Source organism: Glandiceps talaboti, chromosome 4, assembly GCF_964340395.1.
Source record: "Glandiceps talaboti chromosome 4, keGlaTala1.1, whole genome shotgun sequence".
Classification (NCBI taxonomy): Eukaryota; Metazoa; Hemichordata; class Enteropneusta; family Spengelidae; genus Glandiceps; species Glandiceps talaboti.
The window spans coordinates 17,277,247-17,289,198 of record NC_135552.1 but is presented as its reverse complement, the minus strand read 5'-3'; positions in this window follow the sequence as shown (position 1 = coordinate 17,289,198).

Below are 11,952 nucleotides of genomic sequence, written 5' to 3'. Positions count from 1 at the left end.
TAGTGTAAGCGTGAATTAAAATTAGGCTAATTGTCAAATTTGAAATGATTTCGTCACATATTGTAGCTATATTTCTATGTGGAATAATTCATTCTGATATTGAAAGTTGTGGAAATACGTTTAATAATTGTCTGTGAGGATGGTGACAATTAGCCTAATTTCAATTCACTGTATTGCAATTTCAAATTGATGATTTGGTTGGCCAGAATGTGCCACGTTTTAAACTCCCACTTAGTATTATAGACGAGAGCTCGCCCATGGTAGGCTATGTAATATTGGGTATGACCTTTGACTACTCGCTAATCACAGCATTGGTTATAAATATGGCATACATCACAACTCGATTATATACTGAACCAAATAGCATCATATGAGCAGTGTTCGACAGCGAGTCGTCATCGACACTGATTTCACTTTGGACTGTTTTGTTAACAGAACTCCGCTAATATTTTTGTAATCCATTCTACCAAGTCTCAAAATATTCCCAGACAAAACTCTCGTTTGAATAGTAGGATTATAGATATGGCACATGGTATAACCACAACTCGAATAGAGACCAGGTCAAATCGCTTCATACATGAGTAACACTCGACAGACATCATCGACAGCAATGCATCCAACAATTTTCACGCAGAACTGTTTTGATGACATAACTCATATTATAACTAATATTATCCCCAAACAGAACTTCCGCTTAGTACTATAAGCTTAGATATGAAATTTGAAGCTTAAAAAGATAATGAATTTTCAAAAAAAACCCACATTAATTATGCAAATTGCTCCTAAGCTAAAAGCTACATCGACACGTTTACAGTACATGTGCGCTCTGATGACCAGTCAATGCTATACTCTTGGCCTTTCCCCTTTAAGTTCCAGACATGTATTGATAGCTTGATCTGTGGTATCTCTTATTAGTGATGGATTGTTTGTGGTTTGCATGACGGGTTTTGAAAGTGTTATCCGTTAAACCAATGTATTGTTATATATAGGAGGAAAATGTCTATTTAGTAACATCGTGTACAGTGATAATGTCAAGAAGAACGATAGCAGCAAACAAAACATTGGTTTAACGGTAATTACGGAAGGTAAAAAGTACTCGAGGTACAGGTCAAAATTTGGAATTTGGTGAGGATAACCCACGTCGATGATGTACATATTTGGTTTGCAAAGATGTGATTGTTGATCAAAACCTTAAACTCTAGATCAGCTGGTTGAACTGAAAATATATTGGGGATGTTTCTTGGGATATCTTTATGAAGAATTATTCTTGAGAAGATGAATTTTCTAGAGAAAATGATGCCAATGCAAATTGGTTCCGAAAAGATGTGACTTTAGGTAAAAAAATCTCAACTCTAAACCTGTTTGATGTATTGGTCTGAAAAAGTTTTTGATTGATATAAGGGATGTCTATAGAGCTGATGTAGAATTCTTTAAGAAATTAGTGATCATCGTTTGATATACCAAGTAGGTCTTAAAATGGAATTTTAGGGCAAACACTCAGAGGGAAAGGATACCTTTTTGAATTAACATGAAAACTTGGATAGTTATTAGGTGCATAGTAGTTTGCATCGGCTCAAGTTTAGTTGGCAGTGAAGTATGAGACACACCACGCAATAACAGTAACAATACCAGCTATGAACAATAGTGCAATCAATCTTAATAAAGCCTTCTTATGAAATGGCTGCCCGAATGTATAATGTATTTGTGATAATGTGATAATGATTACACTTGGTATGTACTTATGTATATAGTATTATTTAAGATGATGATAGAGTTTTATATTGCATCCCATCACATAAATGCCTGACACTACACCTCACGAGTCATAAAACGTCATAAACAAAATATTATAAAATTCATTTCATCATCAATAACTAGAAATACATTGAAATGAACATGCCTTGTTTTCTGTTTCACACCGGTAAAGTATAACCCGCTACTTTACATAAATTAATTATGATAAGAAGGTATCATATGTGCCAACAGAATAAAACTTTGATGAGCTTAACACCAGCTGAGAGTTCAAACAGCCATCTTAGAGAGGGCAGCAAGCTGTCACATTTGTTGTGTAATTTTACTAGGAAATACAAGCCTTTTTATGAAGTGTCTGCCCAATTTGATGTCTACTTCTTTATACAGATTACCATCTTAAGTATTATGAAATAGTCCAGGCGAGATTGCAGCCGAGTCATTAATACATGGACTGTTTCATTTTTAGCATTCACATTCCAGAAAACATTGTCCCATGATAACATTCGACAAGAGCTACTAGCTTCACCTGCTATCTACCTGACCTAGACTTTATCACTAACACTAGTTGTTACTGTGATTGCCTTATCTCAAGTTCACGTATTTCAGTTTTCATAAGTTCATGTGTTGAACTTGCAGAAATATTCTCATAAATACTCCCTGTCTCACACCTCTAAAGTTCACTTCCAAGTCTATTATATGTATTGCAGTGACAACTGTCCCTGTTACATGACTGCTATGTATTTCTAGTTGGTGGGTCAAACATTGATATGAACATGTCTTGTTTTACGTTTCACACCCGTACAGTTACTGTATGACCCACTACTTTACGTGCTAACCAATAAAAATTTGATGAGCTTAACGCCAATCAACCAGTCGTTCTTTTAGTTGCATGGGGTTCAAACGACCATCATAGAGAGGACAACAAGCTGTTATATTTGTAATATAATTTCACTAAGTATGCATGATCTGATTATCAGACGTGTCATGCTATACTCATATTGGTGAATTGAACGAGTGGTTTTCACGATGTCCTTTACTCTTCTACGGACACGGTCAAAGTTTTCTGTACTACTGATGGCAGTACTTGTCATTCTCGTGGTGGCAGAATGGAAAACACAAACCATTGGAAAAGTTGGATATTTTATATTTTCAAACGATGCAGTAACGGCTAAGGTTAAAGAACTTGATGAAAAAATTACAACGTTAATGACAGAAAAGAAAAACAAAGAACTAACCAAAGTGCAAGAAGAAGACCATGGCGATATTGAGGTTACAAAGAAACATGACGAAACGGGACAAGAAGGAATTAAAACTGACAAGGAAAAGGGAGAACAAACGGTACGTTGCTCAAAGCATTAATTTCGATGTATATGTACAATGTATACTATGTTATCGACTACCCACCTTATAAAACTGCGATGTGTTTTTGCTTAAGTTAAAATAGTACAGATATCGCATCAAAAGTGTATGACAACAGCCCAATTTGTCACGAAATTTAAACATTGAATCCCAACATGATGAAGACATCTTACACGACACTATTGAAGTAACTGTACCATTTTACGGTGAGACTCGTCATACTGAGAATGTGGAAAATGTGAACATTAACTCTGGTGTTTTCTTTCACTTGTTTTTCGTCTGATAGAATATTCAACTAACCACAAAGGACAATGTTGCTGACTCTGGTCGTCGATACCTGCTATATGTACACTATGATTTGACTGGTCCCAATGTACAATACGGACAATTCCGGAAAGCGATTGCTTGTGCAATCTACTCTAATAGAACACTCATGCTCCCATATTTTTGGCCATTGTCATTCCATCAAGAAGATCGACAAAAGACTGGGCGTCCTGCCAGTGAGACCTTTGATATAGATAAACTTAAGCAGATTGCAGATTTTGTCACTCCTGAAGAATACATTCGTGCGTGTAACCATACAGTCGAAGTTCTGTTGGGGTTCAAATCAAGACCAGAGGTATGGGATAGAATGGAGGAACATTATCGCAACGAGTATTTCATCAATATTCCTGTTCCGGATCATTCAAGTGGAAAGGTTCACACTCTTGACAACTTCAATTCCACACGATGTCTTGGCGTTCTAACACCGAATTGGTGGAGGACACCACCCTATGGAGGATCTCAAGAACTGGACGCGAATTTGTCGAGAGTAGTAACTGAGCATCTCGTATTGATTCCTGAAGTACAGAAAGCTGCTGACCAGATTGTGGAGGAACTTTGCGATGGTAGACCATATCTTGCCCTTAATTGGAGAAATAAATCAGGGGAAGGGTATGTTTACATAAATAACTCCAAAATTATGTTTTATTTACTGTACTCATATGATCATGCCTGCTCCCAATATAACGTTTGTTAAGCGCCGCCGTAAAGAGGCTAAAGGCTTTACGACCATGAGAACCAGCTGTTACTTTAATTCGTGGCGAATTCTGACCAGTATAATATATGCAATTTGGAGATGCAAATCTTTTGAATTTATTTCATCATAAAGATCGTTAGCTTTTTTTTAATGTTCAGATTCATTCATTCATTCATTCATTCATTCATTCATTCATTCATTCATTCATTCATTCATTCAATTTAGAAAGTAATATGTATGAATGGTTTATTCCTCTGTACATAGAGAATTGCACTTCGGGTCAATTCAATAAGTAAATCCTGTCTTAATGTTAGAAAACATGTCTTTAAAAGTATTAGTACTATTAGACCACCCAAAAGGCGTTGTCACATCTGTCGTATTTTTATTTGATATGCTTAATATGTACACAGCCAATAAAAGATACATTTGTAGACGGCTCTTGATCTCCTCTATGTGAAGAAGATCTAAGTGAAATAACAGAATATTCAGGTTTAGCATTGTGAACCTAAAACAAATGGACAACTTTTGTATCATGAAAATTACCTCTCGTTACAGGAATGACATGCATGCCAAAATATTCATACCATCTTGTATATGTGTACAAAACTTTCCCTCAGATAGATTCTTTCATTTAGACAGAACGGTAATTTAAATTTTCACCTTTTTAGGATGTCTTTGCTTATCCGATCACAGATCTTATACAATTATAACAATTACGAGACAAAAACTAGGTGCTGGTGACCAGAATACATGGAACTCTCGTGGTGTGAACAAGAAGATTACTGTCACCTTGGGGGAGTACACATAAATAGAATATTCTATCTGTAGTTGTGATTCTGTTTTCTATATTCTATAAGCCTGTCTACAGTTACTTGTGCATTGGGATCCTTTTGCTATAAATTAATGAGTTATTGAGACACATTTTTTCTATTTTCATAGAATATTTATTAAGCGCCACTAAAATGGGATGAAGGATGGCATCGTTATGTGATGATTATGATTTTCAATTGTTTTGTTTATTCACCGAAACCAAGTTTTCTACATTATGAACGCACATGTTCATGGTGAATTATACTACCAATACATAGGTTGTAAAATGTTGTGCATTAACATTAGATTAAATATTTTTTTCACTTTTGTCACAAGTTGTGCGCCACCTCGTGATTGTAACGAAGAGAAAACAGCATATTTGGTCGAATTGGAAAAGACTGCTATTGCGGGTGTAAAAGACATACGCAAGTTAATGTCAGACAACAACATGGCGTGTATATATGTTGCGATTCCTTTTTATTCTAAGGTGAGTCGTGTTATTAAATCATGATAAAAAGAAGTATTTGTACATAGTTATTATTTGAAGAAAATGACATAGCTATTGTTGTTGTTTTAATTATCCTCCTACCACGGGTTGAAGTAAAGTTAAATAACAAATGGGCAGTACTCCTAGTGATAGCGAGTGCTAGCACGGCATGCAGGCTTACTGGTAGTGTGCAGATGTACTGTTAACTTTGATATCTTACTCCTCGTATTAAAAACCAAGGTTGTTGTTTATCATGTTTCTGTTTATTTTTTATTTTTTCATTTTTTTGTTTCTTTATCAATTCTTAAGATCATACAATGTGAATTACAACGTGTAAATCAGGCGGAAGAAATCATTTCTCTTGGGTCACATGATCAAATTAAACATGGCGGCGCCATGAGTCACGTGACAACATCGAAATCGAAAGGCATAGTGTACATGCGCTGATATTTGTTGTTCTCGACCACAAATCTCCCTCAAATATAAAAATAAAATTATAAAGAATATAATCATGTAAATATATGCAATAACACACTCCATCAAAGATCAAAAAAGACATTCACAAGTCAGTCATCTTTTTTTTCAGTTATTTCTAAAAATTCTGAAAGATGGCGGTGTGCAGAATGTTATCAGTACGAGTGATATCAAGGAACCAAAGTACCCGGATGTAGACAAATATAAACATGACAACTATTATTGGTCTTTGATAGAGCAGGAAATTTGCACCCGTAAGTCTTATAACATATGTACAGTTTTACGTAGAGGTGATAGTCACAGTCAGTCAATCAGCAGCTAATGGTTTTGACTCACAAGCAATGTTCAAGTCTCACAAATTCATGAACAATTATATTTTAATAATTCCTCCGTGTTCCTGTGATTGACTTTACCAGTATAGTATATAGAAATAATCACGAAAAATGAAAACAAAAAAGCGATATATTAAAAAGACATATATCTATCTGAAACATTGATGTGTCTTTCCTGGACCAGTGGAAGCAATGTACAACTTAGAAAGTAACAACTTGTATGTTATGTTTTCATTCATAAACATTTCTTACACAGATTCCAAAATATTCGTTGGATGGAGGCACAGCAGTTGGGTATCTTTGATTTTCGCAAAGAGACAGGCGCGTGATGCTGTATCCATGTACCTAACCGATGTTATTACACCAACTTCTGGAGAAATTAGTTTAAAGAAACGAAGAAAACTTTAAGCAATCTTGAGGAAAATACCCATCGCATCGCATCGCAATTTTTCCCCTTTATCAAATCAGTGCCTGTTTATAATCGCATCATTGGCGACTGCTAAATAAAGACGAGGTAATCCTGGGTGTTCGAGGAAAGAGTATTTGGGTCGTTAGGGAATTAAACACATACACGAACAGACACAGTCACAGAAACACATACATGTACATAATGGTGTGGCATATTGTTAGACACACGATGGTCCATAGAATCTGTAGTGGTCTGAGATACAATAGATCTCTGTCGAGTGGATTGCTTTTATAAGTTGTGTCAATTTCAAGATGACGGAAGTTATAACAGCAATACTTAGCAGTAGATGGTGACGTCACTATTTATTGACATGAGTTAATATTAAAATGGCAGAGTTTTAAACATTACTATTTAATGCATAGAAATATTCGGACGAACTGAATTGTATTATTTATATAAACCTTATTTAGTCTGAAGATACGTAGAAAATGCAATTTAACTTCAGCACGAAATGATATAAATAGGGGCGAATTCCTAAGAAAGAGAATAAAAACGGGAAAATTTAAGAATGTTAATGAGCGTGTTTTTTTTTGTCCTATGTTTACCTTTATGCTAAAATCACGAAATAATGTAGAATCCCCTAATTTCCACTTTCTAAAATATGGCCCCCTCCCGAGGACCAATTTGTAAAAAAAGTGCCCCACCCCCTAATTCCTCCCGGCCCTTCCCTCTTGTTATTCTCAGTGAATGCTCCCTAAAATAAATTATTTTGGTGACATATACACAATCTACCAATACAAATTATTACAGAGGATACACAGGCTTATGTCGTGATGTAGTGATAAGCGCTGTAGAGAACACAATACTATAGTAATAAGGCCAGAACGCTTGACACAAAGAGCAATATCGCGCCACACGGTGTTTATAATGCTTGTAATAGGCTAAGCGTACAAGCTGTCACAGTGGTCTACACAGAAAAGTTAATTTTACGTGACATCCTACTATTGTATTTTATTTCCGAGTTTGTTTTTTCGCTGTCTGTCTGTCTGTCTGTCTGTCTGTCTGTCTGTCTGTCTATCTGCCTGGTAGGTTTTTTGGCGATTGTCATGGACGCCTAACAACGCATTGAATTGATGGAGCCTAAACTCGATTTATCTACTCTTTATGTTTAGTCGAACGGTGGTGGGTGGGGTGGGGTGGGGTGGGGTGGGGTGGGGAAGACCGCAAAATGTGGTATTTCCATTGAAGCCATGTGGGTTGGAATAGTATTATCACTTTTAATCCACAGGAATTATTTGATAGTTATATGAAGAGGCCAGAGGCCATTTACTGAAAATATGCGCCTCGGACAAAATAATGGAGCTTTACCCAAAAGTGTCCTATTATTTACAGCAAATGGCCGAGGACTTGTCCTATAACGAAGTTATACGACGAGTTTTTAGGGATTTTTTATGCCAGAGATCGAGTCAACCTTGTCATCTACAGCCCTATTACATAACCTCTTATCCATTATCATGTTAATTACAAAATTCATTATAAATATCCCATCCCGCACACACACACACACACACACACACACACACACACACACACACACACACACACACACACACACACACACACACACACACACACACACACACACACACATATATATATATAGTTTTGATAGTTCTGGAACTCTTTCTTGGTTGTACCTCGGAGTTTCACGCATAGTGCGATCATCAGACAACTGATTTCTACTCTCTGGGTGTGCTGTTTATATAGAGTGCAGACAATAGAAATATCATCATTATTGTCTATGTGTTGGTTGGTTGGTACTGTGTGTGTGAAGGTGTTGGTTGTTATTGTGTGAGGTATTGGGTGCGGGCAAGTAGGTGTTGGCGGGTTGGTTCATGTCGGGCTTTGGTGTTCCGTTAGTTAACGGGTTTAGTTTAGGTGATAGATGCTCTATTGAAGTTGAACAAATAAAACTTATTCTCGTGTCGGTCAAATAATTCGATGTTTTCCCCAAAAGTTCAGTGTGAAATCCACGAATCTGGCAAAGACTCGCACTGTATAAACACAGTTACAGTCCCAATACGAACAGTATTTCGGACCCGTTTTTATACTCACACGTAGTTCTCAGTTATTTAATCCCTTTCATGGATTAAAGGTATGCAGACACTTTCTTTGTGTAAAAAGTGTCCCGTTAACTGAAAAACTGTCCACTAAATGAGAGCACACAGTAGAAACAATGGGGAAGAGTTGCAGAGGAGTATAATTAATTTTAGTTTACACCACTTCATGTGTCTGAACCCTTTGTTTTACAAGTACTAGTACATTAATTATACGATTGCATCCACATTGTGTAATTTATTTATTCATTATTTCATATACTGACACCATTTCAGTGCTTAAACACTGTTCTCCCAATGGAACCTGTCGCAAGATTATGTACATAGGAAAACAAACAGAAAAGTGACAAACAAGCACAAAAGTTACAGGGTATAGTGTCCTTTAAAAATATATCCAATTACATTACCAGACTACATTTCTTCAGATCTCTTTAAAAAAAATTGATGGGTTCGGAGCCGATCTTATGGCTTGTTCCATAGAACAGCGCCACTGTGTGAAATGCCCGTTTCCCATATTCAGTTTTAACTTTAGGGATGAATATGTTACCTTTGCTTTGTTATGAAGATGAATTTGGTTGGAAAGACTGAACATTTCAGTGAGGCAACTAGGTGCATGACCTGTTACGGCTTTGTAGACGAGTGTTGCCAGCTGACCCAACCCAAATTTTCATAAACCCAAACCGTACTGGTATCAAGGGGAACTTCGAGGAGCAGTCGACCAGCTCATTTATGGAGGAGTTCTAGTGTCTTCAAATACTTTTGATTCGTATTACACCATACATTCGCAGCATAATCGAAATAGGGAAGGACTAAGGTATTGAACATCATCTTCCTAAGTCCCAACGGCAAAAAGTGTCAGATTCTAGAAAGTAGACCAAGTTTTAGAGATATTTTAGTAGAAGTTTGGGAAATGTGTTGAAAATTTCAATTTCGAATCCAGCCAAACCCCTAAGTATTTGAAATCACACACTTGCTCTACTATAGGTCTCCCTCCACTTGCATTTGCAAAACTGGATTTAGTTTCAGCCTTCTAGAAGAACCGAAAAGCATGGTCTTGGTTTTACTTGTATTCAGTGTTAACTTGTTTGAGTCAAGCCAGGCCTTGACATACATTATTTCCTCTGTAAGTGTCACTTCAATATCGGCAGGTTGTGATTTGCTTGAATAGAAAATAGCCGTGTCATCTGCATGCATAATTGCTCGAGCCTTTGTAACTCTTGCCGGCAAGTCATTGATATATACGTAGGTGAAAAATAAAGTCCCAAGATTGAACCCTGAGATACCCCGCAAGAAATGCACATGTTTTCTAACAATGTGGAATTTAACTAAACGGAATCATTATGTACTGGTACGATAAGACAATCCTGTACACTAGAAAAAATTATGCAGTTGTTTTTAACATAAAAATACATAAAAAACACAATGTGGCATATTAGTTTTAAGCTTTGTGTCTTGGATATAGATGCAATAACTGTAGTTTTCGTTTTGACCTTTTATTTTTCATTATTGAACTTGTTGTTCTTCCGGGGTTGGCACTAAAAAAATAACTTTTAGTGCAAACCTAGCTAGGAACAATAAAAAGTTCAAAAACAAAAACCAAAGTAACAATAATTGTAACTAATCTAAAACTGTACAACTGCTGAAAAAAAGTAAGTTTAATGCCTACACCTTGCTTAAATCAGAGCAGAATGTATGCATATTCGAGGTCTCTTTGCAGGTGGAAAATATAACTTAATCACCAAAAGTTAAGGTCAAATTAGTCTTGCTGCTAGACGTTCGGGCTTTCTTTCGATGCTAAAACTATAGGCGAACGAAGTTCGCATGTGAGGGCCTGCCCGAATTTTATGTTCCATCCTCGATAGCGTTGTTCGGCTGTGTGTCGTATTTTATCGGAAGAACATCCGAGGGCTAGCAGATAGACTAAGGTCAAATATGAACAGACTTGATAATCATACAAATTACAATATGGCTGTACACCCAAACATCAGAGTCTGAATTATGGTAAATGACGTCCCGAATTTGCTGATAATTCTTGTAGGTTTGGATAATTTTAGAGGTTAATAAATGGAGAGGACATTCTATCAGACAAAATGTGACGACGATACATATTTTGTTTTACCACACTTGGCACATGCACTACACCTGTTAATGAAATGACGTGATGTGTCCAATTACTGTACAGTACACCGTGGCCAGCATTCATACTTAGAGTGGCGATAGTGGTAACTCAGTGGTCAGTGAAATCAACGCAGGATTTTGAGGCACACTGAGCCGATTTCAAATATTGCGGACGAAACCAAACATTTTCAAGAGGCGACATGAAAAATTTAGAGTTCACAGGGAATCAATGTACTCACCAGTGTGCTCCTGAAATCGTGGAGAAGCCAAACTAGATTAATATCTCTCCAAACGCCTCTCAACGTACAGTGTCAAATACATGTGCTCCCATCCAACTCAAATCTCATAATGAGAAAATTGATGAAAACACGCGTATTCCACAAGTGTCAGGTGGTTGAAATGAATCGACCAATCACTGGTCTGTTGCTCAGAACACCTTGCTAATTTGTGAACACATTCTCAAAACCGATTGGCCAATTTGAGACCCCACACAGGTGTGTTTCATGTCCATTCATATCTTCCAAACACTTCCAGTAGCTTGAGGATTTAGATTTGGAAAGGGGTTGAATATTTAATAATTTTAAAAGGTACATCAACATTTATTTTCAACATTATAGTTACTTTTATTTTATTTCGTTGTATCTTTTAGAATTATAAATCTGTCTGGGCTCGAAACATAGTGGAATAAAGAAGATTCAATAAATTTATGATGTCTGGGCTTTCCTGTTCTTTGGTCTAAAACAAGCGCTACAATACTTGACAATAACATGATTGAATTGTCGTGGAAAATAATCCACAATACAATAACCTCTGACGTCACGGTACGCACTTGGGCTATGCTACGGCAACCGAGGAGGCTCATGATATCACAAATCTTTTGATTTAAAAAAAGAAAACTTGAAGAAAAAACAACAAAGAGAGAAAGAAAAGTTTATTTCACATCAATTGGCAGTTTAAAAAAAGAAATATACTTTTTGTCTTCTTTAAACTTTGTCTTCTATCTTTCTTTTCTTTTTTGTTGTCTTTTTGTCTTTTTTATTCTATTTTTCTTTACTTTTTTTTCAAAATTGATCTCC